This window comes from Rhinatrema bivittatum, chromosome 3, assembly GCF_901001135.1.
Source record: "Rhinatrema bivittatum chromosome 3, aRhiBiv1.1, whole genome shotgun sequence".
NCBI classification, from domain to species: domain Eukaryota; kingdom Metazoa; phylum Chordata; class Amphibia; order Gymnophiona; family Rhinatrematidae; genus Rhinatrema; species Rhinatrema bivittatum.
In genome coordinates, this window is record NC_042617.1 from 481,430,758 (window position 1) to 481,448,628 (window position 17,871).

General features: G+C 46.2%; 1 protein-coding gene across 1 annotated transcript in view; it reads right to left on the bottom strand.

Annotated features, from left to right (window-relative positions):
* Window positions 1-11,987, bottom strand: part of TP53I3 (tumor protein p53 inducible protein 3) — a 57,333-nt gene extending 45,346 nt beyond the window's left edge. The window contains exon 1 of the mRNA XM_029596023.1: window positions 11,872-11,987. The gene's annotated coding sequence lies outside the window, so the exon portion shown is untranslated. The remainder of the gene's footprint in view (window positions 1-11,871) is intronic.
* Between the last annotated feature and the right edge of the window lie 5,884 nt (window positions 11,988-17,871).

A 17,871-nucleotide genomic window follows, 5' to 3' on the forward strand; every position in this document is an offset into this window, starting at 1 on the left:
GCCCAACATTAAATTACCGTATACACGGACCACAAGAATCTAGAGTATCTCCGTCATGCGCAACGTCTTAAACACAGACAAGCCAGATGGTCCTTGTTTTTTAATCACTGACTTTGTGCTCAAATATCGCCCCGGAGACAAGAATACCAGAGCTGATACCCTGTCATGCTCTTTCCTCTCTGAGGATGTTCCTGAAGAACCTCAACACATTATCGACCCGAAGAAAGTCATCTTGGCAACTACCCATTCTGTGCCTGCCAGTAAAACAATTGTGCCAAAACACCTCAGAAAGAAACTTCTATACTGGGCTCATAATTCCAAGCTGGCTGGCCATCCTGGTCAATGCCGTACCCTGCTGAAATTACAGAAGTACTATTGGTGGCCTACTATCAGGGAAGACACATACTCCTATGTAGCGTCATGTTCCAACTGTGCCAAGCATAAGCCTACTTCTAGTCAGCCATGGGGATTGCTACAACCTCTGTCAGCTCCTGAACAGCCATGGACTCACATCGCTACTGACTTTGTAGTTGATTTACCTCTTTCTGGAGAAATGAATACCATCTGGGTCACAGCTGACCATTTCAGCAAGATGGCTCATTTTGTGGCGCTGCCTGGCTTACCCTCAGTCTTGGAGCTTGCGAAGCTCTTCATCGCACACATCTTTCGCCTTCACGGCTTACCGAAGCACATAGTCTCGGATAGAGGATCTCAATTCACGGCAAGATTCTGGAAAGCTTTGTGCAAGCTATTTGATATCTCTCTGGATTATGCATCTGCCTATCATCCACAATCAAATGGCCAAACCAAAAGGATGAATAGGACCCTGAAACAGTTCATTCGGGCCTATGTGAGTTGCCGTCAGAATAACTGGGCCGAACTGTTACCATGGGCTGAATTCGCCATTAATTCACATCCAGCATCATCCACTGGATCAACACCTTTTGAAGTGGTATATGAACGTTTACCTTCACGCCACTTCCACTGAAGCTCTCAGTGTCGTCCCCAGCAGCTCAATCCACTGCTGATGATATCCATCAACTATGGACTCAGATTAATGAAATGCTAATAAAAGCGGGTGATCGAGCTAAGAAGTCCTACGACGCTCACCATTCTAAAGCGCCTGTGTTTCAACCTGGTGACAAAGTCTGGTTATCCACTAAGCATCTGAGACTAAAGTTACCCTCCACTCGATTTGCTCCTCACTACGTTGGACCATTTCCAATCTTCCAACGTCTTGGCAACATTACATACAGTCTGAAGCTACCACCTGAATTGAAAATCCACAACGCATTCCACGTTTCACTTCTGAAACCACTCATTCTCAGTGAGTTCTCATCCAAGTCTCCTGAACCATCTTCAATCAATGCAGAAGAAGACCTAGAATACAAGGTCGATGCCATTCTAGATGTCAGAAGACATGGCAAGGCTTGGGAATACTTTCTGTGTTGGGAAGGTTACGGCCCCAAAGAAAATTCTTGGGAGCCAATGGCTAATATCCTTGTTAAAGAGATTCTCCATCAGTTTCACCAGATGCATCCTCGGAAACCAAGACCTGTACAAGAGTTGGAGTCCGCCCTTTGAAGGGGGGTACTGTTGCGACCGTCAGTCTACGAAGCAGACCGACGCCTACCTTACTCTTCTTGCTTCGCCCCGCCTACCTTACTCTTCTTGCGGCTCCTCCTCACTTCGGACTACTGGCTGCCGCGGCGTCTGTCTGCCGACCTCTCCGGCGTCCCCGGACCGGCTTTGGTGCTGCTTCCCGCCATGCTTCTCCAAGGTACCATAGGGTGCCCGCGCACATGCCACCCTCATCTTTATTTCCTCATTGGCGCGAACCTCAGGGGTGTCCCCTGAGATGACATCACGCTGCCGGATATTTAAGCCTATCTCTTTTGCTAGATAATCGAGTTAGCAACAACTTGGGATTACTACGGATGGGATTCGCTCTCCGTACCGAAGCTACTCTGCCACTCCAACGTTCTCTGGAACTCTTACTGCTAACGGGGTACCCGCTCCTCGGGGGCCTCTTCTGCTTCTTTCAGGTGCTATAAGAAACCAGTACTCGCTTCTTGAGGGCCCATGTTCCCTGAGTCGCTGCCTGCATCTACAATCCCTTCTACTTGGAAGACTTCACTAACAGTATCCATCTGTAAATACGACTACCATCTATTCTACAGTACTGCTTCCCTGGAACCAGGTACTCGCTCCTCAAGGGCCTGTCCTCTGTTCCAGTGCCAAACCTCTCATATAGTGGAACTGCTGTGTGAGTACAATACCACTGAGTCTCCCTGCTCTAAGGGATCAGGTACTCGCTCCTCGAGGGCCTGCTCTCCCAGTCTCAGAGCTTCACCTGTTCTACCTGGGACTCTGTATATTTCTCACTGTGTACTCATAACTCTCAGTCTCTTTCCACTACAGCACAGCCAAGCAGAGGATCCGCTGTTCCAGCATCCTGTGGGATACTTGCCCAGCCGGGCTCAACATCTACTACTCTCTACTGCCACCTCTGGTGGTTTCCAAAACTTTTTAAATAAAGATTCAATCTGTGTTTGTGTGTCCAGAGTCTAGCCTGACACCGTGGTCCCTCACGGGACTGCCCCCCTTGGGCGTGGTCAGCTGCCACAGTGTCCAAGGATCTACCCAAACACCAATAATCATAACAGTCCCAAAATTGATTGCCATGTGCGGGAGAGGAAGAGATGCATGCATCCTTCTGTGGCCATTGTGCCACTTCACATATTGCACAGTGTGTCTGCAAGAGGAAGGTTAAATTATGCTTATTGGATAATTTTCTTTCCTTGAGTTCTGCTAGACCAGTCCATTACTCTTGGGATTATCTCACTTCTCAGCTCCTGGAGACAGAGGACATATACCCTCTATGACATCAGACTTTACATAAAGAGGGGAGTAATCAGAGACTGTCATCAGTAATCCCCTCCCTGAAGTACACCCCTGTTTCATTTTTTTAGTTCCTCCCCTCCTCCAGAGACAGCACAGAGGGAATGTAGAGGGTGAGAGGGAGAGAAAGCAAGAAGAAAGCATGGAAAAAAAGCTTGCTGTTGCATATGGCCCTATATTCCTTGGTGGGGCCTTGACTAGTCTTGCAAAACTTGAGGAAAAAAATGATCAGGTAAGCATAATTTAACCTTCCTGTTAGACATAAGAACATAAGAAATTGCCATGCTGGGTCAGACCAAGGGTCCATCAAGCCTAGCATCCTGTTTGCAACAGAGGCCAAACCAGGCCACAAGAACCTGGCAATTACCCAAACACTAAGAAGATCCCATGCTACTGATGCAATTAATAGCAGTGGCAATTTCCTAAGTAAACTTGATTAATAGCCATTAATTGACTACTCCTCCAAGAACTTATCCAAACCTTTTTTGAAACCAGCTATACTAATTGCACTAACCACAGCCTCTGGCAACAAATTCCAGAGCTTTATTGTGCGTTGAGTGAAAAAGAATTTTCTCCGATTAGTCTTAAATGTGCTACTTGCTAACTTCATGGAATGCCCCCTAGTCCTTCTATTATTCGAAAGTATAAATAACTAATTCACATCTTCTCGTTCAAGACCTCTCATGATCTTAAAGACCTCTATCACATCCCCCCTCAGCCGTCTCTTCTCCAAGCTGAACAGCCCAAACCTCTTCAGCCTTTCCTCATAGGGGAGCTGTTCCATCCCCTTTATCATTTTGGTTGCCCTTCTCTGTACCTTCTCCATCGCAACTATATCTTTTTTGAGATGCGGCGACCAGAATTGTACACAGTATTCAAGGTGCGGTCTCACCATGGAGCTATATAGAGGCATTATGACAGTTTCCGTTTTATTAACCATTCCCTTCCTAATAATTCCTAACATTCTGTTTCCTTTTTTGACTGCTGCAGCACACTGAGCCGACGATTTTAAAGTATTATCCACTATGATGCCTAGATCTTTTTCCTGGGTGGTAGCTCCTAATATGGAATGTAACCGTGTAACTACAGCATGGATTATTTTTCCCTATATGCAACACTTTGCACTTGCCCACATTAAATTTCATCTGCCATTTGGATGCCCAATTTTCCAGTCTTGCAAGGTCCTCCTGTAATGTATCACAGTCTGCTTGTGATTTAACTACTCTGAATAATTTTGTATCATCGCAAATTTGATAACCTCATTCGTCGTATTCCTTTCCAGATCATTTATATAAATATTGAAAAGCACCGGTCCAAGTACAGATCCCTGAGGCACTCCACTGTTTACCCTTTTCCCACTGAGAAAATTGACCATTTAATCCTACTCTGTTTCCTGTCTTTTAACCAGCTTGTAATCCACAAAAGAACATAGCCTCTTATCCCATGACTTTTTAGTTTTCGTAGAAGCCTCTCATGAGGGACTTTGTCAAACACCTTCTGAAAATCCAAATACACTACATCTACTGGTTCACCTTTATCCACATGTTTATTAACCCCTTCAAAAAAATGAAGCAGATTTGTTAGGCAAGACTTCGCTTGGGTAAATCCATGTTGACTGTGTTCCATTAAACCATGTCTTTCTATATGCTCTACGATTTTGATCTTGAGAATAGTTTCCACTATTTTTCCCGGCACTAAAGTCAGGCTCACTGGTCTATAGTTACCCGGATTGCCCCTGGAGCATTTTTTAAATATTGGGGTTACATTGGCCACCCTCCAGTCTTCAGGTACAATGGATGATTTTAATGATAGATTACAAATTTTAACTAATAGATCAGAAATTTCATTTTTGAGTTCCTTCAGTTCCCTAGGATGCATGCCATCTGGTCCAGGTGATTTGCTACTCTTTAGTTTGTCAATCTGGCCTACTACATCATCCAGGTTCACAGTGATTTCGTTCAGTTCGTCTGACTCATCACCCCTGAAAACCATCTCCAGAACTGGTATCTCCCAACATCCTCATTAGTAAACACGGAAGCAAATAATTAATTTAGTCTTTCTGCAATAGCCTTATCTTCCCTAAGAGCCCCTTTAACCCCTCGGTCATCCAATGGTCCAACCGACTCCATCACAGGTTACTTGCTTTGGATATATTTTAAAAAGTTTTTATTATGAGTTTTTGCCTCTATGGCCAACTTCATTTCAAATTCTCTCTTCGCCTGTCTTATCAATGTTTTACACTTACCTTGACAATGCTTATGTTTTATCCTATTTTCTTCAGATGGATCCTTCTTCCAATTTTTGAAGGATGTTTTTTTTGGCTAAAATAGCCTCTTTCATCTCACCTTTTAACCATGACGGTAATCGTTTTGCCTTCTTTCCATCTTTCTTAATGTGTGGAATACATATGGACTGCACCTCTAGGATTGTATTTTTAAACAATGTCCAAGCCTGTTGAACACTTAACCTTTGCAGCTGCAGCTTTCAGTTTTTTTCTAACTATTTTCCTCATTTTATCAAAGTTTCCCTTTTGAAAGTTTAGTGTTAGAGCTGCAGATTTACTTATTGTCCCCCTTCCAGTTATTTGATCATGTTATGATCACTGTTGCCAAGTGACCCCACCACCGTTACCTCTCTCACCAAATCCTGCATTCCTCTAAGAATTAAATCTAAAATAGCTCCCTCTCTTGTTGGTTCCTGAACCAATTGCTCCATGAAGCAATCATTTATTTCATTCAGGAACTTTATGTCTCTAGCAAGTCCTGATGTTACATTTACTCAGTCAATATTGGGGTAATTGAAATCTCCCATTATTATTGCACTGCCAAATTGGTTTGCTTCCCTGATTTCTCTTAGCATTTCATCATCTGTCTGACCATTTTGTCCAGGTGGATGGTCGTATACTCCTATCACTATACTCTTACCCAACACACATGGGATTTCTACCCATATAGATTCTACTGAGCATTTAGTCTCTTGTATGATCTTTATCCTATTGGACTCTATACCCTCCCGGACATAAAGTGCCACACCCCCACCAAGTTGATCCTCCCTATCATTGCGATATAATTTGTACCCTGATATAGTACTGTTCCATTAGTTATCCTCCTTCCACCAAGTTTCTGTGATGACAATTATGTCAATCTCATCATTTGCTGCTATACACTCTAACTCTCCCATTTTACTTCTTAGACTTCTGGCATTGGCATACAGACATTTCAAAGTGTGTTTTTTGTTTGTTTTAACAACCTGCTTTTCAGTTGTTTGGGATAATTCGAAAATCATTAGCTTTGGTGATTTTTTTACATATAGGCATATGGACTATGTTTGCTTTTAATGGAATCTCTCTGTTGGGATGCCCTAACTCTCCTGTTTCATTAGTATCCTTCAAGGATACATTTCTCCGAACCATGCACTGCTGAGTGACTGTCGGCTTTCCCCCTTGTTCTAGTTTAAAAGCTTCTCTATCTCCTTTTTGAAAGTTAGTGCCAGCAGCTTGGTTCCACTCTGGTTAAGTTGGAGCCCATCCTTTCGGAAAAGTCTCCCCTTTCCCCAAAAGTTTCCCCAGTTCCTTACAAAGCTGAATCCCTCTTCCCTGCACCATCGTCTCATCCACATATTGAAACTCTGGAGCTCTGCCTGCCTCTTGAGACCTGCACGTGGAACAGGAAGCATTTCAGAGAATGCCACCCTGGAGGTTCTGGATTTCAGCTTCCTACCTAAAATCCTAAATTTGGCTTCCAGAACCTCTCTTCCACATTTTCCTATGTCGTTGGTGCCCACATGTACCACAACAGCTGGCTCCTCCCCAGCACTTTCTATAATCCTATTTAGGTGACACGTGAGGTCTGCCACCTTCGCACCAGGCAGGCAAGTTACCAGGCGGTCCTCACGTCCACCAGCCATCCTGCTATTTACATTTCTAATAATCAAATTACCAACTATGATGGCCGGCCTAACCCTTCCCTCCAGGGCAGTAGCCCTGGGAGACTTGTCCTCAGTGCGAGACCAGTTCATTACTCTTGGGAGATACCAAGCCTTGAGCATCGTGGCCACTACCACCTGTGAATACCCTTTGATTTGTAGTCATGCTCCCTCAAGTACCAGGCCATATGTCAAGATGGAGCTAGAACCCCTCCTTCCAGGCCCTGAGCTGATAACTCCTGAATTCTGAGTAGTCTGCCTAGGTGCCCTCACATTGGATGGGTCTATCTTTATAGCTCCACCCCACCTCTCTGGCTGCAAGGCTGAAATCTTAACCTGGGCCAGTCCCTGTACGCTAGCTGGCTGGCGTACGGTTTGGTGCCCCTTGGATTTCTCCCAAGTTTCCCTTGGGTCCAGGTTCCCCTGGCCCTTGTCTATGCTTTGCCCTGCTTGGCCACTAATACTTGTATGGGGGAACTTACTGAGATCTTCAGGTAGATTTCTGATAAAGACTTCTTTTAAACTCAAGATCTATATAGGTCAGACTACCCTGTCCTGCCTTGCCTTGCTATTCAATGAAAATAAACTTTTTCCCTTATTTGTAGGAGCAGGTTTGGAATTAGCACTTCCAAGCCCTCTAACTTTTGCAGGAACACCTTCCTGTCCTGCTACACTTAACCGAAAGGAATGAATGCTTCTATATATAGGGCTATATATAACCCCTTGAGCATGGGCTCCCTAAACTTAAATCCAGAATGCTTAGATTCTCACATATGGGCCCCTTCCATCAGTTAGGTGATCAGTGCTTGGGCTTGTTAATGGAGGGGCACCCAACATATCATTGCACAGATTGGCTACCAGTCACGGGTGCAGTCAAGTTGGTCCTTGGCCTCTTAGCCCTGCAAAAGGACTGGAATCTACCTCTAGGGCCCTGTGAAGCCAAGGTCCCTAGTTCCTTTTTTATGCTGGTATTTGACCTGCCTTCTAAAATACCATGCATTGCCACGGCTCTTATCTTCTGGCAACCTTTGAGGCCTGGTCTCCCCCAGGTCCTCTACCAGCTTTTTGAGCTCTTGCCAAAACAGAGGTCCCCCTTAAAGGGAAGCTTGCACAATTGTGCTTTTGAAGCTGAGTCTGCTGTCCATCCTCTGAGCCATAGTAGCCTTCCAGTTGCCATCTGCAAAGCTAATGACGTAGCCAACAACCTAATTAGGTCATAAAAGATATCTGCCAGGAAAGCCAAGTCTAACTCTAAACAAGCTGAATCTTGGTTTTTATTTATTTTTATTTAACATTTTTATATACCGGGATTCATGCAGAATTTGCATATCATCTCGGTTTACATTGTAACTGAAAAAGACAAGCACGAGGAATGCAAGTTACATAGAACAGGGTATTAAACTTGGAACAGATTACATGGGTAAAATAACTTAGTACATGGGTAAAATTTTTAGGCAACTGTTGGACCTAATGTAGGACTGCCCGGGCCACATAGCCCCCACAGATCAAGGTCTGAATGGCCATGGCTCCTGTAAAAAAGGCCTGCTTCAGGACTACCTCTATTTTCTTGTCTTGGGGGTTCTTCAGGGAGGTTCCCTCTTTCACCCGGTTAGTGGTTTTACATGTCATCCCGAAAACTAGGGCATCCACCTTAGGCACTCTGAGTAGTCTGTTCTTCTTGCCCGCTGGGAGAGGGTATAACCTGCCCGTTGCCCTGCCTTCATTGAGGCCCCCACCCTGGTGTGACATCCATTCCATCAGCACAGTCCTTCTTATTGCCTAATGTATGGGAGAGGACATGTGGTCTTCTTCGTACCCTGAAATATGGGGTCACCCTGCACCTGGTCCTCAGCCTCAGGGATTGATATCCTTAAGGCCACTTGGACACTTGTGATAAGGACTGATAGCTCCTTCCTTCTAAATAGCTGATTTACTGAGAATGTTTCTCCTCTCCTTAGGAGTATTGTCTCTCTTCTTGCAAGATCAGAGGTAGGCTTGGAGATGTCTTGGAGATGTTTCTTCATCTGAATATCCTTCCTTACCAGAATCCAGTGGACAAGCCTCTGAGGCTGTTTAGAAACTATGGCCCAAGTGCCTATGGATCTCAGGCTCCTGGGTTTTGTGCCTGTCTTCTGCATATCATAGAAGGCTTGGTGTAATACCTGGACAAAGTCGGGGGAGAACCCCTTAGGGAGTCCTTCTGAGGTCATGCTTGGTCCAGGGCTTGGGACTCCCCAATATTTCCCTTAGGAAGAGGGGCTGCTGCTGCCAGCTGGGCTGGGATTATGGTCTCTCCCTCCCCATTGGTGCTCAGTGCCTCCACTCTGAACGTGCCCCCTTCCCGTGGTCCTTCGCCTGAGAACAACGGCATCCTGATATCAGGATGAGGAGACTGAGCCTGCTACTCTGCGCACCTTCCTGTTACCACAAGATAGTGCATCTGTGGCCTCTGAGCATGCTGAAGGAAGCCCTTCCTCTCAGTTGCTTGGCCAAGCTCTACCGGGAGTGCTCCTTCATGCTGCCTTTTTAGAGCTGAATTGTTGGTACTCTCCATGGTTAGGCTTGTTTGTGGGAGCCGCGCTGCAGGCTGTCTCTCTCTTTTCCTTCCCTTCTCCTTTTTTTTTCCAGCCTATGATTCCACGGTCAATGCCTGCTCTCATTCCCTTTCAAGTACGGCATGGCATAACTGCATCCTCCCATCTTCCTATGCTTCCACCTAAGTAAGGTACTCACCATTGTTGGGGATGCGAACTTCATGCCTTGTGGGGCCCTCCCCTGCCACAGCGCATTGTCTACCTCAGAGAGGTTTGCTCCTCCTACGTCCTGCCTCTCTCTTTTTTTTTCAACTTTACTGAGACCTGTTCCAGAGTATAGAAGCAGGAGCAGGGAGGCAAGAAGTATTGAGGCTGGAATGAAAAGGGAGCAAGAGAAATTAGAGAAAGTGAGATAGAAAGAGGATTTCAATCCCAAATTTGGGAAGCTAAGTCCCTATGAGGCCACCACTCCCTAGGGACAGGGTTGCTGGGAGGAAGCTATGCTGGGAAAATCAGTTCCAAAAGAATTTTGTCCCAGGTGCTCATTAGTCCACCAGGCTGGAGTTGTTCCCTGAATCTGGAAGCAAGGAGAAGTCCATCTACTCTTGTCTGCAGCTGCAGGAGACAGAGAACTACTGATGAGAACCTCCGACCACTCCACCTTTTATGAAAAGTCTGAAGTCATAGAGGGGGTGTGTCCTCTGTCTCCAGCAGCTGAGGAGGAGGATAATCGCAAGACTAATGGATTGATCTAGCAGATGATAAGGAAGGTAGCCACTTATTAAGCAATGGGAGAATGAAGAGCCCCATTATGATATGAAGGAAATGGCTAATTCTGCCAAAGGTCACACAGGAATGATAAATTCTTTTGACAGCGATAGGAGAATAATACGTTGTTGCAAATCAAGGAGGCGTTAAAAAGCTTCACAGGAGATTGATAATCCTTTCTAAAACTCAACGGAATTGTCAATTGCAGAGCTTTAAAGGAAGCACAGAACATGGACATGTTTCTACTTTCTATTCAACAGGTAAGTATATTTCTTTTAAACATTTGTCTTTCACGATAAATTACTTTCTTTTCCTTTTTTTCCCAGGTTTTTCAAAGAACTTCAAATATTAACATTTCTTTTTCTATTATCTTGCAGGTGCAAGGATTTACCAACAGAAAAATATCAGATATGTATCAGTTCAATAATTGGCACAAACTCTTAATACAAAGTTCTTAAACCAAGATTTTCTTCTCAAAATACTCTCACTTTGGTGTCTTATAGATTTAGCTTTTTTTGTCTCTGAAGTCACCCAGGTAAGAATAAATTAATACTCTATGGGGTAGATTTTAAAACCCCTGCATGCGTAAATCCGGGAGGATTTACGCATGCAGGGCGCTCGCGTGCCGGCACGCCTATTTTGCATAGGCTGCCGGCGCACACAAAGCCCCGGGACGCGCGTAAGTCCCGGGGCTTCGTAAAAGGGGCGGGAGGAGGCGTGCCCGAGGGGCGTGTCCGGGGGCAGGGGGCAGTCGGGGGCGGGTCCGGGGGCATGGCGACGGTTCGGGGGCGGGCCGGGAGGGCGGTCCCGAGTCCCCCGGCACTGCGGCCTGTGCCAAGGGATGCCGGGGCGGCGCGCGCAAGTTACGCCTGCTTCAAGCAGGCGTAACTTGCCCAACAAAGGTAGGGGAGGGGATTTAGGTAGGGCTGGGGGGTGGGTTAAATAGGGGAAGGGAGGGGAAGGTGGGGGGACGCGGAAGGAAAGTTCCCTCCGAGACCGCTCTGATTTCGGAGCGGCCTCGGAGGGAACGGAGGCAGGCTGCACGGATCGGCGCACGCAGGCTGCCGATTTTGCGCAGCCTTGCGCGCACCGACCCCAGATTTTATAAGATACGCGCAGCTACGCGCGTATCTTATAAAATCTGCTGTACTTTTGTTCATGCCGGTGGCGCGAACAAAAGTACGCACGCGCGTATGTTTTGAAGATCTACCTCAGCATGTGAGAAATCTAAGAGGTCTATTTTCAGACACAGTCCAGATAGCAAAGTTAGCCAGATAAACCTATCTGGCTAACTTTGGAGGCATATTCAATAGTGCAACCATACTATCTAATATAGCCGGCTATTTAGTTAGCCAGCTAACTATAGGACAGCTATTTGACACGATCAGCTTTAGCTGGCTAAGTCATCCAGCTAACTCTGAGTTAGCCAGTTAACTTAGCCAGCTAACTCAACTCCTCCCAGTTACGCCCCTGGACTGACCTTAACTTATCTGGCTAAATTCTAACCTCAACTTATGAGATGGCTATAATTTAGCCAGATAAGGGCTGAACATAGCCAGGTAAGCCATTTAGACAGATAACTATTATGTTATCTATCTAAATGGCTTTTGAATATGGACCTCCTTATTTTTGTCAGTATTATTCTCCTGTGTCTCACTCAGCCTGACAGCATTCCTGCATGTATTTCTGTGTTTTGGGGTAGAAATATACTGTCATTGTAGCATCTGTGCACAGTTTAGCTCACAGTTCTGTGGTTTTTGCTGGTGATGATAGAGTATGTAGGTGCGCTTTCTTCTTGCGTTCTTTGGCCCTCTGCTCCTCAGTTCCTCCACTCCTTGGCACAGCCTCAGCACAGCATCTATCTTAAGCATAACAAAATTTAAAAAAAAACTATCTACACGTTACGCAAATTATCTTCCACAAGAGAGTCTAACTATCCATATGCCTCATTTCCTGGAGTCATTGGACTGTACTGTGAACTAACTAATAAAAATAAATAAATGTGTTCTCATTATCTAATTTTTGTTAGAGAATCATATTTACTTTTCTGACACTCTTCAGCAGTTACACTGATAGTCTTCTTCCATCCCTAAAGATAGGTACAAGTGACTTGATCAAATTTGACCACGATACAAAATTATTCAAAGTTGTTAATAAAACACAAGAGGATTGTGAGATCTTGCAAGAGGACCTTGCAACACTGGGAGACTGGGAATGCAAATGGCAGATGACATATAGGGACCAATGCAATACAGTGTGCTCAATCGAACTCACCGTATAATCCACAGTTGGACGCGGGTTGTATAGGTGCTAACTAATCCCCTGGGGGCACATTAGGAAAGTGGGTGCTGACTGTTCAGCGCCTGCTTTCTGTGCACAAATATTGCATTGGCCCCATAATGTGTACAAGTGCAAAGTGATGCCTGAAGGGAAGAGCAACCCAAATTATATGTTAGGATTCTGCCTGTTAGGCAGCCTCCCTACCACCAGAGGTCCCTGTGGAGTTATTTCTGCCATCGCTCCACTCAGTCTCTGTGATCCTATGATTCAGCAGGGTTCAGCGTATTTAACCCTGCCTCATACACAGCTCAGTGCTTTGTCATCAAGTCTACTTGGCAATCTGCTTAGCCCTGCCCTGCCTTGGACTACTCTCTGGCCTTCGAGCCTTCCAGCCCTGTCTTGTGTAGCTTTGTGGCCTTTTCAGGCCTTCTGTTCTTGCCACACTCTGTGGCCTTTCATGCCTTCTGCTCTTGCCTTGCCCTGTGGCTTTCTCAGGCCTTCTGTTCTAGCCTTGTCCTGAGGCCTTCTCAGGCCTTCTGTTCTAGCCTTGTCCTGAGGCCTTCTCAGGCCTTCTGTTCTAGCCTTGCCCTAAGGCCTTCTCAGGCCTTCTGCTCTTGCCTTGCTCTGTGGCCTTCTCAGACCTTCTGATCTTGCCTTGCCCTGAGGCCTTTTCAGGCCTTCTGCTCATGCCTTGCTCTGTGGCCTTCTCAGGCCTACGGTTCTAGCCTTGTTTTGTGGCCTCTTCAGGCCTTCTGCTTTAGCCTTGCCGTGTGGCCTCTTCAGGACTTCTGATCTAGCCTTGCCTTGTAACCTTTTCAGGCCCTTTATATAGCTTGTTCTCTGTTCTGTCTGGTCCTGTCCTTGTCTTGTCCTGTCCAATCTGTTCCAGCTCCACACTTACCTGCACACTGTTCCAATCTGTTCTAGTTCCATGCTTGCCTCTGTCTCCAGCCTCGCCTTGCCTTCCCTTAATCTACAGTCCTGTACTGCCTGCACCTCTACTTCAGCCACAGCTTAAGTTCTACTGGCCACCAGAATCCAAGGGCTCAATCTGCGGGGAAGTGGCTGGTACAGGCAGAAGGTTCTCCAGTTCTGTCTTGTCTTGCCCTGAAGTCTTAGACTGCTCCCGTGGGGGTCCCCCAGCTCTAGCTAGGCCCCTCAGTTGTGACATTATAGCTACACAATGCATGGTTCCACATTGGGAATCATCATCCAGGAAAAGGATCTAGGAGTTATCATGGATAATATACTGAAATCCTCTGCTAAATGTGCAGCAGAGGCCAAGAAAACAAATAGAATGCTAGAAATCATTAGGAAAGGAATGGAGAATAAAACAGAGAATATCATAATGCCTCTGTATTATTCCATGGTGCGACCGTACTTTGAGTATTGCTTGCCGTTCTGAAAAAAGATATAGTAGAATTAGAAAAGGTACAGAGAAGGGTGACCAAAATAATAAGGGGGATGGAACAATCCCCTTATGAGGAAAGGCTAAAGAGGTTAGAGCTCTTCTGCTAGGAAAAAAGATGGCTAAGGGGGACATAAGATAGAGGTCTATACAATAATGTGTGGAGTGGAATGGGTAAATGTGAATTGGTTGTTTCATAAAGTACATAGACTAGGGGACATGCAATGAAGTTACTAGGTAATACAATAGAAGAGAAATATTTTTTTACTTAACATATAATTAAGCTCTGGAATTCGTTACCAGATGATGTGGTAAAAGCTGTTAGTGTAGCTGGATTTAGAAAAGGTTTGGACAAGTTCCTAGAGGAAAAGTCCATAAGGTGGAGTTGCAGAAATCCACTGCTTATCCCTGGAATAAGTAGCTTGGAATCTATGAACCTTTTGGGATTCTGCCAGGTACTTGTGACCTGGATGGTCCACTTTTGGAAACAGGATCTGGGCTTGATGGACCTTTGATCTAGTATGGCAAATCTTATGCTCCATTTGTGTCTCTCCCAATCTGCCCCCAGTAGTCTCCAAAGGTTTTCTGTGCCTTCCTTTTTTCTGGCTTTGTGTTTGTCTCACCAGCTCCTTCCAATGGTCCCATTCCAATTCCAGGGCACGTAGCAGAAACATTCATATTGTGGCTCCTGTGAGATTCCTGAAATGACTGCCGCAGATAACTTTTTTATGTGAGGTGGACGGGGAGGGGCATAAAACTAAAAATAGTGTGATAGGTATGTACAGAGACAAAATCATAGCAGTAGTTACAGAGACAGTCATTAAAATCTGGGGGGCCGGGCGTGGGTATGTCCTCTCTTCCCTCCCGCCTGCTGCGCATATTATTCCTTTGAATCTGCTGCAGATCTTGTAACTGACTTAATGAGAGACAGTGGACCTCCTGCCTAGCAAGTGCTCTCACCTTGCTTTGACAACCTTGCTGGGTAGCTCTGTCACAGAGAACCCTGCATGCAGGAACACAACAGTCTGTACATATTATTACTGACACTTATCATTTCTACAGCGCTAATAAATAGACAGAGTGCTGCACAAATACATACTGCAAATTGTAAAGCTGGGAAAAGGAGCAGAAAGAAGCTGCTTGCTGGTGGTAAAATGCAAGATAGCTTACCTTTGACCAATTCTCAGTTTCTCTCCTGGCACAGGCACTTAATGATCCCAGGGAAGCATCTCCAGACACTTTATGCAGACACTCCCCTCTCTCCAATCAGTTCCAGCCCTTGGAAGCAAACACTGCAAGGTCGAAAGACACTAAAACCGAGACTATTTTGTACGTTTTCCCAGCCGATTAGTTCAGAAATAAATCAGCTGCTTTGTATCGAGTTCTATACCAGAGAAAAACCCCCCACTTCCTTTTTGCCCACATTAACAAGGACCAGCTTTTTCTGCACCCAAGGCAGATGCACAGAATTATCCCCCCCCCCCCAATTTGATTTCCAGTGGCTGCCCCAGCAGTAGCGCTTTCTCCCTTGGCAGCACCGGCACAACGGCCCCTCTGATGGTGGCAGTTCCAGCAAGGCACCCCCTTATTTCTCTTCTGCTATCCAGCATGCCCCTCTTTCTCTTTCCCCAGCATCCCTTCTCTTCCCTCCACTGTTTCCCCTGCATCCCCCAATTCAGTCTATGACCTGTATTGCCCCTCTTTCTCTCCTCCCATTCCTTCCCCTGCATCCCACTCCCTCTCTCTCTCCCAGGTCACGTCATGCCCTGTATTGCCCCTCTTCCTCTCCTCCCATTCCTTCCCCTGCATCCCACTCCCTCCCTCTCTCCCAGGTCACTTCATGTCCTGTATTGTCCCTCTTTCTCTCCTCCCATTCCTTCCCCTTTCTCTCCCTCATCTCTTGCAGCCAGCGAGTAGGACTCCTGGAGGGCGCAGGGCTGGCCCGAGGAGCAGGAGAAGCCAAGAGACCGGGTCTCTGGAGATAGCGTACACAGGCCCCTGAGGAGCGGGTGCCTGAACTAGGGTCCACAGTGTCCAAGAAGGGTCCAAGGAGACAGGAGCTAGTAGAGTAGCGATGGAACTCATTGCCAAGTCGGCTAGTAGGGGGCGAAGGCGGTGCTTAAGAACCCTGACTCAGTGATGTCATCAGTCAGGGACGCCCCTGAGGTTCCTGCCGTAGCAGCTTCAAAAGAGGTTGCTGTGTCCTTGGACCATGGTGTGACTGCAGAGGAGCTCTGTGGAAGTGCCGAGGCAGGCAAGGCAGGTCCAAGCATGGGCAGACAGGCTGAAGACCAAGGGCCCTGACCTCTGCTGAACCTGAACGCACCGGGAGAGACCCAGCAACACAATGCTGGTTTCTGGGGTAGCCCTCTGGCCACTCAATAGCCCTTTCGGACCTGCTGCCTGGGAACAGCAGATGTGACAGGATGGATAGGTCGAGGACAGGCGATGGTACTGGAACTGGAGCAAGACATAGGTACTTGGAGACTTGGACGAGACAAGGATACTTGGAGACTTGGATGAGATGAGGAGACTTGGACCAGGATTCAGGATGAACATAAGAACTAAGAACATGCCATACTGGGTCAGACCAAGGGTCCATCAAGCCCAGCATCCTGTTTCCAACAGTGGCCAATCCAGGCCATAAGAACCTGGCAAGTACCCAAAAACTAAGTCTATTCCATGTTACTGTTGCTAGTAATAGCAATGGCTATCAACTTAATTAATAGCAGGTAATGGTCTTCTCCTCCAAGAACTTATCCAATCCTTTTTTAAACACAGCTATACTAACTGCACTAACCACATCCTCTGGCAAAAAATTCCAGAGTTTAATTGCGCATTGAGTGAAAAAGAACTTTCTCAAATTAGTTTTAAATGTACTACATGCTAACTTCATGGAGTGCCCCCTAGTCTTTCTATTATCTGAAAGAGTAAATAACCGATTCACATCTACCCGTTCTAGACCTCTCATGATTTTAAACACCTCTATCATATGAAGACTCAGAATAGTCAGACGAGGACTCAGGATAATCAGACGAGGACAAGGGCTTAGGATACCCACTCGAGGACGAGGACTCGGGATCTAGGTCATAGACAGAAGCAGGCACGAGGCACTCTGAAGACCGGAAACAGGATACAAGACTCAAGATTCAAGACTCGGAACTTGGAACTCGGAACTCAGAACTCGGATTCAGGAACATTAAAAGCAAGGGTCTTCCGGAGGCTTGCACTGCAGACAGGAAGGTAGGTCAGGAAGGATGGATGAAAGGAAACCTGGAAGCTGGACAAAGGACAGACGAAGATGTCATCAGGATCAGGACTGGAACGAAGGACATCTGATACATCAGGACACTGGTACATCTGGACATCAGGGGCTGCAGAAGAGGACCTGGTCGGTGACGGCCTAGGCCTCATAGGGACAGTGTCGGTGGCGGCCTCCAGGTCGCGTAGAAGGAACAGCGAAGGCAGCGGCCTCCAGACCTCATGGGAGTACCGCGGTGGCGGCCCAACCTGCCGCGCAGGGGAAACATCAGTGGCAGCCTCCGAGCCGCATTGAGACGGCGGCGGCGGCCTGGCCACAGAGGTGAGAGGCAGCATTGCAACAGAAGTTTTAGCTTTTCCAGATTCTTTAAAGGATCACTGGAGTGAGGGATTTCCTTTGAAATAGGGTCCTGGTAAGTTTCGTTATTTGGATCTTCAGATAGCTAGTAATTTGGATTCCATTTATGATATTAATATTTCCCTTCTTCTAAACTTTATTAGGCAAAAGATAAAGGCCTGGCAAGATTTGCCTTTGTTTCCAGCAGGGCAAGTTAATGTCTTCAAATTATTATTGTTTCCTAAATGGTTATATGTCCTTTAAAATCTCCTGCTGCGCTTGCAAAAACAGATCTGGCAAAATTGAATACACTGATGCTGAAATTGCTCTGGAAGGGTAAGAAAGCACAGATTCCATTGGAGAGAGGGAAGGATGAGTCTCCCAGATTTGGAATATTATAATCTCCTTTGTTTACTGAGAATAATAAGGGACTGGATATATGATAAATCCGTATATGT